Consider the following 20,275-nt stretch of genomic DNA (forward strand, 5'->3'; position numbering starts at 1 on the left):
ACGCACACCAGAACGGAGAGTGGAAACAGATAACAGAAGCCCCTGGATGGACGCAGCACAATGGACTCAGACGCTTGGGGATTGAAACACTTTATTTACAGCATGGACGTGGGACAAAATCAGTAGGAACATGTAACATCACAGATATTGTAATAAAAAAGCCAACATCACACATACTGTACGGTACTTTAATCAAAAAGTAACATCACAAATACAGTAACAATATCAACTTTAACATGTTTTCATTTTTTTTGTGGTGGGGGTGCGGGGTAATGGTTTTTGTATTTTTTTATTTAGTTTTTTTTTGTATTATTTTTAGTTTTTGTCTCTTGATTTTGGAACACGGGTGCATACGCACACCAGAACAGAGAACGGTCAACAGCAGCCCCTGGATGGAAACACAGCACAAGGCCCCAGATGGACGCAGCACAATGGACTCGGCCGCTACTGGATAGATACAGCAGCACAAAAAAATCAAATCATGCCAGATGACAGGGAAATAAAAGGGGCAACTTGTACCAGGTCCTTACATTACCAGGGCCTGACACTCCCATCAGGAATGTGGTGTGCTAAGTTCATGCACTCCCCTTTCAGTAACCGTGCTGCTCCAAGTGGATTCAGCACAGTGCATGCAGCCTCAGAAAATTTACAGGTCATTCTCTGTATACTGTACAGTGACACCATTTTTTTAACTCCAGCTGTGTCAAGCTGATGTGCTGAAGCTAAGAGGATCGGTGAGTAATGATCTGGTTTCTTCAACCTGGATCTTCCAAGGCATTTTCCTTGGCATTCTCAGCATAGCGTTTATAGTATCCCTTATTCTCTTCTATTCTAGGTCACCAATCCTCACGCACCATTCACACCTTGCCATGATGTCATTTACCAGATTTTTGGGCAGCGGAATTTTCCCCTTGGCACCATCAAAGTTCACACGATTGGTCCGCGACAAGTATTTGCCGTATCTCACATGGTACTGGAACAGAGAATGTGCATATTTGTGAATATGTCCATGTGAAGCTCTGTACAGATGGTCGTCCAGGGCAGTGGAGATGACAGCCAGGGGAATATCGGTCAGAGTGACGCAGAATGTACTGTGAGGTGGCCTGTGAGCAGGTGTGCTGGTAATCATTGGTGTTCCTGCAACAGCACACTTGAATTGCTGACCAATGCTGCACCTCCAGCTGTCAAGTTCGGCACTGGAAGTAGTGTTGTATGGACACTCAAATTATCTTTAAAGTGGGTAGCGGGCTGTGACTGAGACACTCTTTTATTCTGATTCAGACAAGTGGAATTCTTCCCGCTCAAAACATGCTCTGTGATTGGTGCCTGTATAGGTGCATTCATCCCTACACAAATCACAGAGAATGCTTCGAGCTGGAAGAATTCCCTTTGTTTGAATCAGAATAAAAGAGCATCTCAGTCACAGCCTGCTACCCACTTTGCAAAGCTGTTTCCTCGTAATCAGACTTGCTGTGTGGATCGTCTCTGACCTTCAAAACTTCTGCTGATTTGCTCTCTGTGTTACTGCTGTTGAAATATGTGGCTGGCCTCACTTGTTCCAGCTCATTTATACAGTTTCTTCATACAGTATTTGATTGGTAATTCTTTCATTTACTGTTTACAATTATTTATATATTTACATGAATCTCCCTAATGTAATGTACTTGTGTATTTTAGCTAGGGGATTGTGACGCTCCTTCAGCATTGCCCCGTGGCCTGCAAAACCTATGCCGTCGCTCGCTTCATATCCGAGCGCTGCCACATGGTGGGGGATCAGGGCGGCGGCCATTTTGTCAGTTTGCTATGCGATCGAGTCCGGTGTAACATAATGTGCATAGACCTCACTTATCACTATCGCCCCTGTGTATTTTAGCTAGGGGATTGTGATGCTCCATCAGCATTTCCTCGTGGCCTGCTAAACCTATGCCGTCGCTTGCTCCATATCCGAGCGATGCCATGTGGTGGGGGTTCACGGGTGATGGTCATTTTGTCAGTTTGCTATGCAATCGATTCCAGTGTACCGTAATGTGCATAGACCTCGCTTATCCCTATGGGTGTGGTTCGTTTTATCGACAGTATCTAGGTCAACAATGTTTAGGTCGACCACTATAGGTCGACAGTCACTAGGTCGACATGGATGGAAGGTCGACAGGGTTTCTAGGTCGATATGTGCTAGGTCGACAGGTCTAAAGGTCGACATGAGGATTTTTTTTTTTGTCGTTTTCTTCGTAAAGTGACCGGGATCCCAAATTAGTGCACCGCGTCCCCTCGCATGGCTCGCTTCGCTCGCCATGCTTCGGGCATGGTGCCTTCGCTCTGCTACCGCTTCGCTCGGCACACTTTACTGTTCCAATCGTAGTCCACGTGGATCGTTAAGTATGAAAAATAAAAATAAATAAAAAAAATGTGAAAAACTCATGTCGACCTTTATACCTGTCGACCTAGCACATGTCGACCTAGAAACCCTGTCGACCATCCATCCATGTCGACCTAGTGACTGTCGACCTATAGTGGTCGACCTAAACATTGTCGACCTAGACACTGTCGATCTTCAGACCGGATCCCATCCCTATAGCCCCTGTGTATTTTAGCTAGGGGATTGTGACGCTCCATCAGCATTGGTCCATAGCCTGCAAAATCTGTGCTGTTACTAGCTCTGTAGCTGAGCGCCTCCATGGGGCAAGGAGTCACAGGCGGTAGCCATTTCAATTGAGTCTTCCCTGCTACAGAATTGTATTTGTACCGTGCGGTGCATAGAACCTTAACAGTAGAAATGCTCCTGAAGCTTTGCCCTGGTTTATGTAAATAAAAAATAATAATAAAGTTTCTGGAAAAACTAACATGCATTCGTACTTTAGGAATCGAACCCGGGACTCTAAGTATAGGAAGCAGAACACTTCACCACTTCGCCACCGACAGATGAATAAATCCATTGGTTTTGATTATGCCATAATGGCTACGAGATTAGCATGCTAACAATATTCCTAACATCAATAGGCAACAATGTACTTCTAACACGTCCATTTGCGTCAGTGTACACTACTGGTTTTATGTTGCTTTGTATGTGGGATTTGGACGCTTACATATTCCTAAAGTAATGTAAATGGATCATATATCCTGTACTATTTGTGTCTGTACTGTATATACTGTATGAAATAATATAGCGTAATGAGACGCTGTATATACTGTATGCAGCGTAATGAGACGCACTAAGTAAAGTAGTTCTTACTATGTATTTCAGTATTTTATTTTACGGGAGACCACACGCATGCGTGGTGGTGATTGTAAAAAGCGACATCTGGTGGATGATCGCAGGTATTACACGTAAAGGTAACGTCAAATGCTCTGCGCCTCCGTGCAATTAGGCGCGCCTCTCTGTGTCTAGGTGTGCCTCCCTGCGACCCGGTACGCTGCGTATGCCCAATCATGACTAATGCCTCAGCCAGTCAAGATAACAGAGGACCCATCTGTATGGTACAATGAAATCAGTATTGATTTTTTAGTCATACTAAAAAAACTGTTATGTGTTACAATGTTATTAAATTAAAAAAACACCCAAAAATGACATTACAAAACATGGTGACACTGTGGAGTTTACATTTTTTAATTGTTTGAGTAATCAATGCACCTGTCAACAAGCATATATTTAAAAATAAGTTCTGTTAAATGATCTCTATTTCTACACAGATCCTTTTTGGTCTTCAGTACCATTTTTTTACCAACATTTTCTTTCTATTGAAGGTCCTTCTCGTGTGCGGCTTGCACCACTACCCTTGCCACCACAACCACAGGCCCCAGTGACATATTATGGGCTGGTGGACTATCCCTCAGAGGAGAAGGAGAGTCAGGAGACAATTATCCTGATTCCCATACAGCCACCATGTCCCATCCTACAAACCCAGCAGCAGCCATCCACACAGGGCTCAAGTCAACCCAAAAGCCCCAGTGTGCTTGAATTAGCACAGTCACTGGACAGTTTCCAGACCCACAAATGCAATTTATGGATGCCAATAATGTGAAAATGGGTGCCATCACCCTCCAGCTCTGGAAGCTCAACAGGACCACTTCCATTGTCCAGAGGACCAGCACCTGTACAGCAAGCAACATTAACATGCATCTGGTGGCTTTAACACAGTCCAACAATGACCAAACTGCTGCATATTGGAGCAAACTCAGGCCTTACTGGGCCTACATACGAAGTCAGCAACCCAAAGGTCCCTTAGGGAAGTGGCTACGACTTCCACTAGCTCACAAAGCATGAGCCCACACACAGCCTTACCAATAACGCCCCCTACGCGTAGTGTTCACACATGGGGAGGGGGTGCCTAGAGGGGCGGGGGGTGAAAGAGGCAGTTCCGCATCACAGTAGTTTTTTTGTGAGCATATGTTTTGTTAATTTTTGTCTGTTTCTTTATAATGTGAGTTAAGTTTTTTTTTAAATCCATTTCTAAAAATTTAAGGGGTTTGGTATGAAATGCCAGCTGCTGGGATTCTGGAGATGGTATCTTGTTAGCCGGGATCTCAACCATCCAAATTGTAACTGCATCCCGTATACTTATTAGGTACCCAATTTGTGTAGACTATAGGTTATGGGTTAGTATTTTTTTTGTGTTAAAATTTTTAATAGGGCATTTTTAAAGGTAAATATGTTTTTGGTAAGGTTTCTTAATGTAATTAGGCTTCAGTAGGATGTCAAGTTGTATATATTCAATGGAAAAACATCTGGATGCGAGTTTATGTGCAAGTTGATTATTACCTTAAAATGAGCAAGTTTTCATAAAATTGCACCCTATTACATTGGTCGAGTTCTAAAAGTGTGCAAATTTGTGGGAGAACTCGCACACTTCACAAACTCGCACTTCATTACATTTGGCCCTTCATCTCATTCTTCCACTACATTACCTGATAATTGATTCCCATTTGTTAATAGCTCCAAAGTTTAATTACAAGTTTCTTACTAAATTTGAAGAAAAGTTATCTCATGTCTTCATTCTCATTGGCCTAATAGATAAGTGTATCATTTTAGTGTAAGTTTACACCCCAAATTCCAGACAGGTTCCATTCTTTTATGCTGTTTGTGAAAAAGTACAGAAAATTAGACAGAATGGCTCACTTCTACTTGGAGACTACAAACGAATACAAGATCCTTCTTAAATAAGTCATTTGACTAAGGTGTATTCTACTCTGATCCTTAGCTTTCAGAAGTCTCTTAGTGGAATTTGAGTTATACAATGTCTGGGAGGTTCCATTTCCATGAGAATGCAATTATATGTTTTATTCCCACATACATAATATTTATTCACATATAAAGAGCTTATCGTTTTGGATAAATGGAGACTAAAACATTCTATCTCCCTGTATTACCTAGTTGAAACATATCCACCTCTACTGTGGTCATGTAAACTCAGTCAATATAATATCCCCCCTCAACTTTGGCAGTTTTTCTACATTTATTGGCTCCCCCTGATGCTAAACTTTGATAGTTGTCTAAAGTATACTCTTATGAATGCCCCTGCAGATACCTATATGCAAACCTCTTAGTGTGCTCCTAGGGCTGTTACTAGGGGTATACTAGCTGTTTAGATGGCAGCTAATCTCAAACATCAACATTCCCAATTATATTATTAGACCTTAAAACCAATCTTGTTCAGGCCATTGTCTGTAGCACTGGTGCTTGTTAAGGATTAGGGACACATTTTTCTAAACAAAAAAATGTATGTGTTTATTACTTTATTTTAAAAATAAAAATATGGAAATCATCACATCAACATTTAAATTGGATATACTGCATCTTAAAACTAGTGATGAGCGGATTCGGTTTTACTCGGTTTTACTTGGTTCTCAAAACCGAATCTTATTGGCTATCCAAAACACGTGACATCAGTGAGCCAATAAGATTCGGTTTTGAGAACCGAGTAAAACCGAGTAAAACCGAATCCGCTCATCACTATTTAAAACATGTGCAACTCAAATTAGAGCCATAAAAACACAAGTATACAGACATAGTATTGTTTGCACATTCTCTGTGCACCTTTACATCCAATTATAAGTGGTCCATTTATTAATTATTGTGTTTGACCAAGGAAAAATAAAGAGTGGAGACTCCTATCAAAAATGGCACCTACAATCTGCCCTGAACTGCGTCCCCCCTTAGAGTATCACCACACTCCCACACAAATGGTAAGTACAAGAAAGTAGAAGGGATGCAATCCTTAGCGCTATATTATAATACTTTAAGTGTACATAGAATGACAAGTGCACAAAACGTCCCTTTTAGTAGATCCTCCAAATTTTTCTTCTTTTGTATTCTTCTTATAGTCATCCGATATTGTGTTCCCGTGATGTAAATAATATATAAAAGACAAAAAATGGTATATGTGTAGAACAGTCTATATTTCCATACACCACACTGTATAGCAAGTCCTTTAAATGGATGATCAAAGACGTAGTCTAGGCGTACCCCAACTCACACTATGCAGCGTAAAATTGTATATATAAAGGTATCTTTATCTTTCATTCCTTCACCAGATCACCAATTTAACTGTGTTTCTGAATTTGCGTACCCCACTCACTAGATAGATAGAATGAGGAAAGCACATAAAGGTATCTTTGTCTTCAGATGCGTACCCTACTTACAGGGTTTAAAGCTGACCACAAGCGTATCAAGGTTTCTTTTCCCCTTTTGATTCTCCACTGGTAGTAGCCTTATACTTCTCCACAGTCTCTCTCGGTGTCGGGTATATGGGGGAAAATTAAAAAGGACCAATGTATAGACTGAACCAGTGAATTTAGTGCAAAAATGTGCAAAAATTTTTTTGATTAAAAGATACCTGTATATAAAGGTATCTATATATATATATGTGTCTTAAAATGTAATGATTGTTATACAAAAAATATTCATTCCAGTGTATTTAATTTCTTTATGAAATACACCCTAGTGATATAAAGTGATATAAATTTATAGTGAACGTACCCCACTTACACAAAGTGGGGGAAGTGTTATATATATAACGGTTTCTTTGTATAGAAGAAGAAAAGAGGTTCTAGTGGGTGTACCCCACTCACAGTCTAGCTGATTCTTGTCATACACATCAGGGTTTCTTTTGTATCCTCTCTCATACAGCTCTTCTGGAAATCTTCCAGCCAAATGCATGCAATTCCATAAATTTAAGAATCCACGTGAGGATAAAAAAATTCTTATATTTTATTCCACACCACTCGCCACATGTGGGTGGGTAAAAACAACAATGTCCAAAACGATACAGTACATACAAAGGTATGGAAGCAGAAAAAAGATGGAAATTTTTCTTCTACATCGAAGACCATGAAAAATTTAAAAATGAAAAATTAAAAACATGTCTTGATAAAGGTCCAAACACAGAACGAAACGCGTCGACAGGAGGAGTGTGGACAGCCATTTTTTCCAGTTTTACCTTTAAAGACTCAGCAAGGTAAAGAATTGTTTTTAATTTTTCATTTTTAAAATTTTTCATGGTCTTCGATGTAGAAGAAAAATTTCCATCTTTTTTCTGCTTCCATACCTTTGTATGTACTGTATCGTTTTGGACATTGTTGTTTTTACCCACCCGCATGTGACGAGTGGTGTGGAATAAAATATAAGAATTTTTTTATCCTCACGCGGATTCTTAAATTTATGGAATTGCATGCATTTGGCTGGAAGATTTCCAGAAGAGCTGTATGAGAGAGGATACAAAAGAAACCCTGATGTGTATGACAAGAATCAGCTAGACTGTGAGTGGGGTACGCCCGCTAGAACCTCTTTTCTTCTTCAATACAAAGAAACCATTATATATAAAACACTTCCCCCACTTTGTGTAAGTGGGGTACGTTCACTATAAATTTATATCACTTTATATCATTAGGGTGTATTTCATAAAGAAATTAAATACACTGGAATGAATATTTTTTGTATAACAATCATTACATTTTAAGACACATATATATATATATATATATATATATATAGATAACTTTATATACAGGTATCTTTTAATCAAAAACATTTTTGCACATTTTTGCACTAAATTCACTGGTTCAGTCTATACATTGGTCCTTTTTAATTTTCCCCCATATACCCGACACCGAGAGAGACTGTGGAGAAGTATAAGGCTACTACCAGTGGAGAATCAAAAGGGGAAAAGAAATCTTGATACGCTTGTGGTCAGCTTTAAACCCTGTAAGTAGGGTATGCATCTGAAGACAAAGATACCTTTATGTGCTTTCCTCATTCTATCTATCTAGTGAGTGGGGTACGCAAATTCAGAAACACAGTTAAATTGGTGATCTGGTGAAGGAATGAAAGATAAAGATACCTTTATATATACAATTTTACGCTGCATAGTGTGAGTTGGGGTACGCCTAGACTACGTCTTTGATCATCAATTTAAAGGACTTGCTATACAGTGTGGTGTATGGAAATATAGACTGTTCTACACATATACCATTTTTTGTCTTTTATATATTATTTACATCACGGGAACACAATATGGGATGACTATAAGAAGAATACAAAAGAAGAAAAATTTGGAGGATCTACTAAAAGGGACGTATTGTGCACTTGTCATTCTATGTACACTTAAAGTATTATAATATAGCGCTAAGGATTGCATCCCTTCTACTTTCTTGTACTTACCATTTATTTATCCCTTCTACTTTCTTGTACTTACCATTTATTAATTATTGTGTTTAGACACTATGATTATATTTTTTCTTGATGCAATATGAAATTATGTATCACCAGGATAAATGAAAAAAGCTCCTGTAGCAGCCCATTTCTGTGATATGTAAAAGTAAAATAACCTCGCTCACCATGCTTCGGGCAATGGGGGTCATTCCAACCCAATCGCTCGCTGCAGTTTGTTGCAGCGCAGCGATCAGGTCGGAATTGCGCATGCGCCGGCGCCACAGTGCGCCAGCGCATGACAGCTTTCGTTGCCTAGCAATCGCCTCTGAGACAGAGACAGTCGCTGGGTGGGAAGGGGCTGAACGGCGCCGTTTAGGGGGAGCGGTCTGGCCAACGCAGGCGTGGCTGGACCATTGGGGGGGCAGGGCGCGGCGGCTCTGTGACGTCTCACGCAGCCGCTGCGTCCAGTGGCAGTGACAATTAACTCCCGGCCAGCCGCAGGAGCTGCATTGGCTGGAAGTTACTCCTCAAATACAAAGGCATCGCCGCTGTGCGATGCTTTTGTATTTGTGCGGGGATGGGGGGGGAACTGACATGCAGGGAGTACTAGCACTGTGCTGGGCGTCCCCCCGCATATCAGGGAAGATGATAGTAGCTGTGCTAAATTTAGCGCAGCTACGATCAACTCGGAATGACCTCCAATATGCCTCACTCTGCTACTGCTGCGCTCGGCACAGGTTAGTATTCCCAATCGTAGTCCATGTGGATGGTAAAGTATTAAAAAGTTGAAGGAAAAAAAACCTTGTGTCATGTGTGCATTATTACATCTATAAAAATAATATAACATACAAATTAAATATATTAGAAGAGCATATAAACTTCATGCTGGTTATGTGCTTTCCATTTTTCAATTAATCTGGTCTCTTTAGTACATTCTTTAGTATGTTTGCAGAAAAAAATATATTACTAAAGACTTTTTATAATTCATTTTTTAAATCCATTGTTGCTCTGTACGGTCAAATAATATTTTTAAAAATAAGTTCAGCTCCCTATTTGCAAAGATAAATATATATTTGCACACAACTCACTAAAGCTGCACTTCATTGCCCACATAGATAGAACATACTGTATAATTTGGTAATTTTGGAACAGGATTAAGCACATTATTGTGACTATGAAGCATTTGTCAGTGAATGCTCAAAACCATTAAATGTGGCCCATAAAAAAGAAGTAAATACATTCTCTCGCATGTACCATCCTTTTGATGTGCTCATGTATGTATTTATTACAGATGTGCAAATTCTGCCTAATTTCAGAGATTCACCATTACTGTAGCTAATTAATGTGCAAATCAGCCCTAAATTACCCAAATTGCAGCAAATAATGACCAGTAACCAGGTCAGTTGTAGTGCTGCACTGCATATATGGTTATAGACTGCACTATTCAAAAGTAGGGATGAGTGGGTTCAGTTCTCAGAGAACCGAACCCCCCTAACCTTGGGGATCCAGGGCAATCCGAGTCACAGCTTGGATTGCAGTGTCTGCCATGGATCACCAATCGAGGCAAAGCTTCCGGATCCCGCTGTCAGATCCTGAGGTTTTGCCGCGGATGCCAGTCTCCATATTAACCTTTGGAAGACCGCTGATTGGCTGAGAGAGACAGACAAATAATGGTAGTAGCTCGGTCATTCCTGGAGATAATTATGTATCAGGTTCTGGAAAGGGGGAGGGGTCACAGACAAACAGACAGGGGGGGGGGGTTGCAGATCCAACTCCTAAATTTCCCTTCAGCACACTAAAGATTACCTGTGACCATACCTGAACCTATCCGGTAATAGAAATTCAGAGAATTAGTCACACATGTTTGCAAACAGATGTTTAAGCTGCTGAGCCACTTCACGGCTTCTTGGATATCAGCAGTCCTAACACTACATAATAGCAGTGCTCACATAGGGCCATGTAATTTGTCACAGTAGGCCTCATGTGTGACTAATTCTCTGAATTTCTATTACCATATAGGTTCAGGTATGGTGACAGGTAATTTTTAGTGTGCTGAAGGGAAATTTAGGGGTGGGATTTGCAACCCCCCCCCTGTCTATTTGGCTGAGAGAGATGTCTGTAACGACTCTCAGCCAATCAGCATGTCCCCATAGGCTACAATGGCTTCCACAGTGCTAATAGCACCACCGACTGCACTGCCGACACTCCCACACTGCCGGCACCCCCACACTGCCGACACTCCCACACTGCCGGCACTCCCGCACTGAGGACACAGCACTCCTGCACTGGGGACACCTCCTGCACTGCTGGCACCCCTGCACTAAGGGCACCTTCGGCACTCCCGCTCTGCTGATACTGCTTTCACCCCTGCACTGAGGAAACTGCCGGCACTCCTGCACTGAGGACACCACCGGCACTCCCGAACTGCCGGCACCCCTTCACTGCCGACACTGCCAGCACCACCGCTCTGAGGACACTGCTGGCACCCTTGCACTGCCAACACTGTCAGCAGCACAGCATTGAGGGCACTGCTGGCACCCCTGCACTGCTGACAATTCTGCTCTAAGGACACTGCTGGCACCCTTACACTGCCGGCACCACCACACTGAGGACACCACTGGCACCCTTGCACTGCTGACACTGTTGGCACCTCCACACTGAGGACACAACTGGCACCCCTGCACTACTGACACTGCCAGCACCACAGCATTGAGGACATCGCTGGCACCTCAGCACTGCCAACACTATAGCACTTAGGACACCGCTGACACCCCAGCATTGCCAACACTACCACTCTAAGAACACAGCTGGCACCCTGCACTGCCGACACTGCTGGCACCACCATACTGAAGACACCGCTGACAACTCCGCACTGAGGACCGTCTGTCACAGTAAGTGCACTACTGGTTTATCTAGACTGCTCTGTATCCAACTTGCACTGTTACCCGTGCTGTATCTTACCCACACTGTATCCAACCCACATTGTATTTGACCTGCATTGAAACCCGCACTGTATCTGACCTACACTGTAATTGACCTGCACTGAAACCCGCGCTGTACTTGACCCACACTGTATTTGACCTGCACTGTATCCAACCCACACTGTATATGACCTGCGCTGTATCCAACCCATACTGTATTTGATTCGCACTGTAACCTGCACTTTATCCATCCCGCGCTCTATCTGACCCACAATATATACAAATGACAGTGTATGCGACCCATTTTTTATCTGACCTGCGCTGTATCTTGCACTGTATCTGACCTTGCACTGTAGCCAACCCTCACTATATGCGACATGCACTGTATCCAACCTGCACTGTAACCTACACTGTATTCAACCCGCACTCTGACCTGCACTGTATCTGACCCAAACTATATCCTGCACTGTATCCGACCTGCACTGCATCTCGCACTGTATCCGACCTTGCACTGTAGCCATCACGCACTATATCCAACTTGCACTCTGACCTGCACTGTATCTAACCCACAATGTATGCAACCCACACTGTAACCTGCATTCTATCAAAGCCACACTGTATCTGACCCACACTGTATGCGATCTGCACTATATACAACCCACAATGAATTCCACCTACACTGTGTCCGACCTGCCCTGTATCAACCTGCACTGTATCTGACCCATACTGTAACCTGCATTGTATCCCACCTGCTTTTTATCCAACCTGCACTGTAACCCGCAATGTGTCTGACTCGCACTGTATCCGACCAGCACTGTAATTTGGTCAATATTTAACTGTGTCTCCCAAAGTATTCTGCACTGTACTACGCAGGTACGGAATGCAGATTTTTGTAATCGAGATTTTCGGGAGCTGCTTGACAAAATGGCTGATTGATTGGGGCTTTACATTGGCACAGAGTGCCAGTCATCAGTGACCCGGGGCCCTCTGGAGGGAGGTACAGACTGGGCACTGAGAATAGGCATGTGCTGTGGGCATGTGCACTTGTGTAGGGGGCATCAATGTCTGCTGTTGCTATTTTACACTTGTTTTTTTTTTTCTATGCTGTTTGGTAACTACTTTAAAGCAATGATATTGTACTGTACACACGATTCTCAGGAAATTTCTGTGTTGGATTGTTTTCTATTGATAGTACTTGTGAGTTGGTTTGATTGGTTATTGCTATTACAGTACTAATTTGTAAAACATTTTTAAACAGAAATAACTGACGTGTTTGTGCTGCTGGTCTGTTGCTTATTTTAGCCAGCCAGGCTTTGGCCTATGGAAAACAAAATGTGATTACAGTTCATGCGCCAATAGAGCAGCCCGTGTGAGTAACAAGCAGATAGTAATCACCACAATAGACCGCAGGCGCTCTCAATCCATAAATTCATTTGTAGATATCCAAACCACTCTTATGGTGTTGATAACTCTTTAGAAAATGGCAAAAAACACAACCTAGTGTAATACTGTTTATGTAATGTAACATAAAAAAAGAATAAGGATTAGACTCATACCCAGACCATGGTCTACACAAAGGTAGACAGATAGTGTCGTACCCCCCCAGGGGAATATCTGTTTACATCACATAAAACAGTATTAAGGCCAGTACTCACGGCCCGATTCTGGAGAGATGTGTGCTGAGCGAACCGCTCAGCACACATCTCTCCCGGCGCTCAGCACATCGCGATCTGTGCTGAGCGTGCGGGGGGAGACGGGGGGGCCGCTCACTTCACCCTGCGGGTGAATTGAGCGACCCGCTAGATTGGCCTGCATGCAGGCCAATCTAGCAGCAGCGATAGCGATGCGCGGGGCTGCGCATCGCTATCGCTGTTAGGGCTACACACGGAGCGATCTTGCTGAAAATCTAAGCAATCTAGTCAGATTGCTTAGATTATCGCTCCGTGTGTACCCCCCTTTACACTAGGTTTTGTTTTTTTGTAATTTTCTAGAGAGTTATTAACACCATAAGAGTGCTCTGTTGTGGTAATTACTATAGGCTTTGGTCTATGTTGTTGAACAATATTGTGAGCAGTGAGGTGGTCAAAATTGACTGGAAATGAATCTTATTGTGGTTAATAATACTGTAGGAACAAAACAAAATAAAAATTCTGTGTTTTTAGCTGTTTTTATGTATAAAAAAAAACAGCAAACAACAGATCCAAAACCAAAACACGAAAGGGTGGTTTTGCCAAAACTAGAGATGAGCAGGTTCGGTTCGTCGAGATCCGCCCCCCCCGAACTTCACGTGGTTTACACGGGTCTGAGGCAGCCTCGATGCTTCCCGCCTAACACGCAAAACCCAAACGGGAGAAAATTTCATCTTCCTGCTGTCGGATTTTTGCGAGATTCGGATTCCATATAAAGAGCCGCGCGTCGCCACCATTTTCACTCATGCATTGTCGATTGAGCGGAGCAGATGTGGCTACATTCTCTGCCTGAAATGCTCAATATCTGTGCTCAGTGTGCTGCATTGCGGTGATCACCAGTATATAGTAGTACAGTAGGCCATTGCTGTATCTTGCAGCTCCGTGTCAGACTCAGTTCTAGTATTCTGATCAGTGCTCAATATCTGTGCTGCATTGTGGTGACCAGTATATAGTAGTACAGTGCTGCATTGTGGTGACCACCAGTATATAGTAGTACAGTACAGTAGTCCATTGCTGTATCTTGCAGCTCCATGTCAGACTCAGTTCTATTCTCCTGATCAGTGCTCAATATCTGTGCTGCATTGTGTTGACCAGTATATAGTAGTACAGTGCTGCATTGTGGTGACCACCAGTATATAGTAGTACAGTACAGTAGTCCATTGCTGTATCTTGCAGCTCCGTGTCAGACTCAGTTCTATTCTCCTGATCAGTGCTCAATATCCGTGCTGCATTATGGTAACCAGTATATAGTAGTACAGTGCTGCATAGTGGTGACCACCAGTATATAGTAGTACAGTGCAGTAGTCCACTGCTGTATCTTGAAGCTCTGTGCCAGACTCAGTTCTATTCTCCTGATCAGTGCTTAATATCTGTGCTGCGTTGTGGTGACCAGTATATAGTAGTACAGTGTGGCATTGTGGTGACCACCAGTATATAGTAGTACAGTACAGTTGTCCACTGCTGTATCTTGCAGCTCCATGTCAGACTCAGTTCTATTCTCCTGATCAGTGCTCAAAATCTGTGCTGCATTGTGGTGACCAGTATATAGTGGTACATTGTGGCATTGTGGTGACCACCAGTATATAGTAGTATAGTACAGTAGTCTATTGCTGTATCTTGCAGCTCCGTGTCACTTATAGTATCCTGAACAGTGCTTAATATCTGTGCTCAGTGTCATTGCTGCATTGTGGTGACTAAAAGTCCAGAGTCTTGTGCTGCATCTTGCTGCTGTAGGGTGGTGTGATAGTGTCCTGTCACTGTGCATAGGTCATCATCATTCCAGTCACAGTAGTATCTGGTATCTATCTAGTGGTATCTAATTCCAGACATTACTGCCGTCTAATTCCAGATATATTACTGGCATATAATTCCACACATTAAAAAATGGAGAACAAAAATGTGGAGGGTAAAATAGGGAAAGATCAAGATCCACTTCCACCTAGTGCTGAAGCTGCTGCCACTAGTCATGGCAGAGACAATGAAATGCCATCAACGTCGTCTGCCAAGGCCAATGCCCAATGTCATAGTAGAGAGCATGTAAAATCCAAAAAACAAAAGTTCAGTAAAATGACCCAAAAATCTAAACTAAAAGCGTCTGAGGAGAAGCGTAAACTTGCTAATATGCCATTTACGACACGGAGTGGCAAGGAACGGCTAAGGCCCTCTCCTATGTTCCTCATGACTAGAGGGTCAGCTTCACATGAGGATGGAAGCACTCATCCTCCCGCTAGAAAAATGAAAAGAGTTAAGCTGGCAAAAGCACAGCAAAGAACTGTGCGTTCTTCTAAATCACAAATTCCCAAGGAGAGTCCAATTGTGTCGGTTGCGATGTCTGACCTTCCCAACACTGGATGGGAAGAGGTGGCTCCTTCCACCATTTGCATGCCCCCTGCAAGTGCTGGAAGGAGCACCCACAGTACAGTTCCTGATATTCAAATTGAAGATGTCACTCTTGAAGTACACCAGGATGAGGATATGGGTGTTGCAGGCACTGAGGGGGAAATGGACCAAGAGGATTCTGATGGATAGGTGGTTTCTTTAAGTTAGGTACCCGGGGAGACACCTTGGGATGAATAAGGCCATTGACATGCCTCATCAAAATACCAAAAAAATCACCTCTTCGTGTGGAATTATTTCAACAGAAATGTGGACAACTGGTGTCAAGCTGTGTATTGCCTTTGTCAAGCTGTAATAAGTAGGCGTAAGGACGTTAAACACCTAGGAACATCCTCCCTTATACCTCACCTGGAGCACATTCATCAGAAGTCATTGACAAGTTCAAAAACTTTGGGTGACAGCGGAAGCAGTCCACTGACAACTAAATCCCTTCTTCCTCTTGTACCCAAGCTCCTGCAAACCACACCACCAACTCCCTTAGTGTCAATTTCCTCCTTAGACAGGAACGCCAATAGTCCTGCAAGTCATGTCACTGGCAAGTCTGACGAGTCCTCTCCTGACTGGGATTCCTCCAATGGATCCTTGAGTGTAATGCCTACTGCTGCTGGCGCTGCTGTTGTTGCTGCTGGGAGTCTATCATCATCGCAGAGGGAAAGTCGGAAGACCACTTGTACTACTTCCAGTAAGCAATTGACTGTCCAACAGTCCTTTGCAAGGAAGATGAAATATCACAGCAGTCATCCTGTTGCAAAGCGGATAACTCAGGCCTTGACAGCTGTGTTGGTGTTAGACATGTGTCCGGTATCTGCCGTTAGTTCACAGGGACTTAGAGAATTTCTTGAGGTAGTGTGTCCCCGGTACCAAATACCATCTAGGTTCCACTTCTCTAGGCAGGCGATACCGAGAATGTACACAGACATCAGAAAAAGAGTCACCAGTGTCCTAAAAAATGCAGTTGTACCCAATGTCCACTTAACCACGGACAAGTGGAGCAGGGCAGACTAAGGACTATATGACTTTGACAACCCACTAGGTAGATGTATTGCCTCCCACAGCAACAACAGATGCAGCGGCGCCAGTAGCAGCATCTCGCAAACGCCAACTCGTTCCTAGGCAGGCAATTCTTTGTATCACCGCTTTCCATAAGAGGCACACAGCTGACAACCTCTTACGGAAACTGAAGAACATCATTGCAGATTGGCTTACCCCAATTGGACTCTCCTGGGGATTTGTGACATCAGGAAACGCCACCAATATTGTGCGTGCATTACATGTGGGCAAATTTCAGCACGTCCCATGTTTTGCACATGCAATGAATTTGGTGGTGCAGAATTTTTTTTAAAATGACAGGGGCGTGCAAGAGATGTTGTCGGTGGCCCGAAGAATTGCGGGCCACTTTCGGCTTTCAGCCACCGAGTGCCGAAGACTGGAGCACCAGCAAACACTCATGAACATTCCCCGCCATAAGCTGAAGCAAGAGGTGGTAACGAGGTGGAATTCAACCCTCTATATGCTTCAGAGGATGGAGGAGCAGCAAAAGGCCATTCAAGCCTATACATCTGCCTATGATATAGGCAAAGGAGGGGGAATTCACCTGACTCAAGCGCAGTGGAGAATGATTTCAATGTTGTGCAAGGTTCTGCAACCCTTTGAACTTGCCAAACGTGAAGTCATTTCAGACACTGCCAGCCTGAGTCAGGTCATTCCCCTCATCAGGCTTTTTCAGAAGCAGCTGGAGAGATTGAAGGAGGAGCTAAAATGGAGCGATTCCGCTAGGCATGTGGGACTTGCGGATTGAGCCCTTCATTCGCTTAACCAGAATTCACGGGTGGTCAATGTGTTGAAATCAGAGCACTACATTTTGGCCACCGTGCTTGATCCTAGGTTTAAAGACTACGTTGTATCTCTCTTTCCGGCAGACACAAGTCTGCAGATGTTTAAAGACCTGCTGGTGAGACACTTGTCAAGTCAAGCGGAATGTGACCCGCCAACAGCTATTCCTTCAGTTTCTACCGCCACTGGAGCTGCCAGGAAAAGGATCAAATTTCCAAAATCACCCGCCGGCGGTGATGCAGGGCAGTCAGGAGCGAAAACTGACATCTGGTCCGGACTGAAGGACCTGCCAACGTTTACTGACATGTCATCTACTGTCACTGCATATGATTCTGTCACCATTGAAAGAATGGTGGAGTATTATATGAGTAACAGGATCACTGTAGGCATGTCAGACAGTCCGTACGTATACTGGCAGGAAAAAGAGGCAATTTGGAGGCCCTTGCACAATCTGGCTTTATTTTACCTAAGTTGCCCCCCTTCCAGTGTGTACTCCGAAAGAGTGTTTAGTGCAGCCGGTCACCTTGTCAGCGATCGGCGTACGAGGTTACTTCCACAAAATGTGGAGAAGATGATGTTCATCAAAATGAATCAAAATTAAATCCTCCGTGGAAACATTTACCAGCAATTGCCTCCAGAAAGTACACAGGGACCTGTGATGGTGGATCCCAGTGGGGACGAATTAATACTCTGTGAGGAGGGGGATGTACACAGTGAAAGGGGTGAGGAATTGGAAATTGGGGGTAATTCTGAGTTGATCGCAGCAGCTAGCTTGTTAGCAATTGGGCAAAACCATGTGCACTGCAGTTGGGGCATATGTAACATGTGCAGAGAGAGTTAGATTTTGGTTGGTTATTTTGTTTCTGTGCAGGGTAAATACTGGCTGCTAAATTTTTACACTGCAATTTCGATTTCAGTTTGAATACACCCCACCCAAATCTAACTCTCTCTGCACATGTTATATCTGCCCCTCCTGCAGTGCACATGGTTTTGCCCAAATGCTAACAAAATTGCTGCTGTGATCAACTCAGAATTAGGCCCAATGAGGAGGAGGTGGACATCTTGCCTCTGCAGAGCCAGTTTGTGCAAGGAGAGATTGATTGCTTCTTTTTTGGTGGGGGCCCAAACCAACCAGTCATTTCAGCCACAGTCGTGTGGTAGACCCTGTCGCTGAAATGATGGGTTTGTTAAAGTGTGCATATCCTGTTTATACAACATAAGGGTGGGAGGGCCCGAGGACAATTCCATCTTGCTCCTTTTTCTTTTATTTATCTTTGTATCATGTGATGTTTGGGGCCAATTTTTTTAAGTGCCATCCTGTCTGACTATGCAGTGCCACTCCTAGATGGGCCAGGTGTTTGTGCCAGCCACTTAGGTCGCTTTGCTTAGTCATCCAGCAACCTTGGTGCAAATTTTAGGACTATTGTGAGGTGTGAGGTGTTCAGAATAGACTGGAAATTAGTGGAAATTTTGGTTATTGGGGTTAATAATACTATCGGATCAAAATTATCCCCAAATTCTATGATTTAAGCTGTTTTTGAGTTTTTTTTGAAAAAAAATAACACCCGAATCCAAAACTTACCCGAATCCGACAAAAAATTTTAAGGGAGGTTTTGCCAAAACACGTCCGAATCCAAAAACACGGCCACGGAACAAAATCTAAAACCAAAACACAAAACCCGAAAAATGTCCGGTGCACATCACTAGCCAAAACCAATCCAGATACAAAACACGAAAGGAGATCCAGATCCCAAACCAAAGCACAAAACCCAAAAAGTGTCCGGAGCACATCTCTACTCAAAAGTATCTTTTGTCTATTTTAGATTTTACTGTGATTGGTGCTAAATTCCTGCCTTGCCCCGGGTGACAAAAATCCTAGTTTTTTACCCTGATAAACACAAAACAAAACATCACACTACACATACATCAAAATCCCAAACTATGTAAAATAAAGAAAAACTTTGTTTTTCAAGAAATTCAAACGCTGTAGCTCCTTATAAGTTAATAAAAAGAGATTGCTTTCACAGTGAAAATATTCCTTTAACATGAGACTTATTGCAACCGTCCCATTATGTTATTAAAGACCAATAAGGTTGTGGGATATCATCCAGGTGCATTGTGGTTAAGTATAGTTCACCCACTGATCAGTTTTGGGTGAATACTTTTGTGGTGAATTCTTTTGTTGGCTAAAAAAACAGGTATTTTTTTTTAGCAGGCATGTAAAGTGGATGTGGGCCAATATAACTCTTTCCTGCAATGAATTTCACCTCTCAGTCTTTGTTGGGGATGTCAGGAATGGATGTACTCTCTACACTCTCACCTTAAATACCATTCATGCTGTTGGGTTCCCATCCTCGTAGCATTATGTCATATCGTTACATCATTGCATTACGTCCAGTGGGAGTACCGTGATGAGACTTGCGTCATCTTAGCTTGTGCTGGCTGCATCACTTCCACCTCAGTGTACCAGTACATTTTAGAGAATCACATGGGAGTGATGCATCTGATCTACAATTTAGGAAGACACATTTAAATTTCCCCTTTTTTAGCATAATACTTGACCCACAATATTACAATATTTATTTTACAGCTATCAATAAATTCTATCTATTTTTTTTTCAGAATAGTCTGTTGGGGAACTTTAGTTGATCTTATATGAGATTACAAAATAAACAGGTAGTGTGTTGGGATTATTATGTGCAGTCATAGTATTGAATACTGTATATAATTACACAGCATGCATCAACAAATTTCACTCGCTCATAATATGATAAAATGAACTTACAACTACT

This window comes from Pseudophryne corroboree, chromosome 1, assembly GCF_028390025.1.
Source record: "Pseudophryne corroboree isolate aPseCor3 chromosome 1, aPseCor3.hap2, whole genome shotgun sequence".
NCBI classification, from domain to species: Eukaryota; Metazoa; Chordata; class Amphibia; order Anura; family Myobatrachidae; genus Pseudophryne; species Pseudophryne corroboree.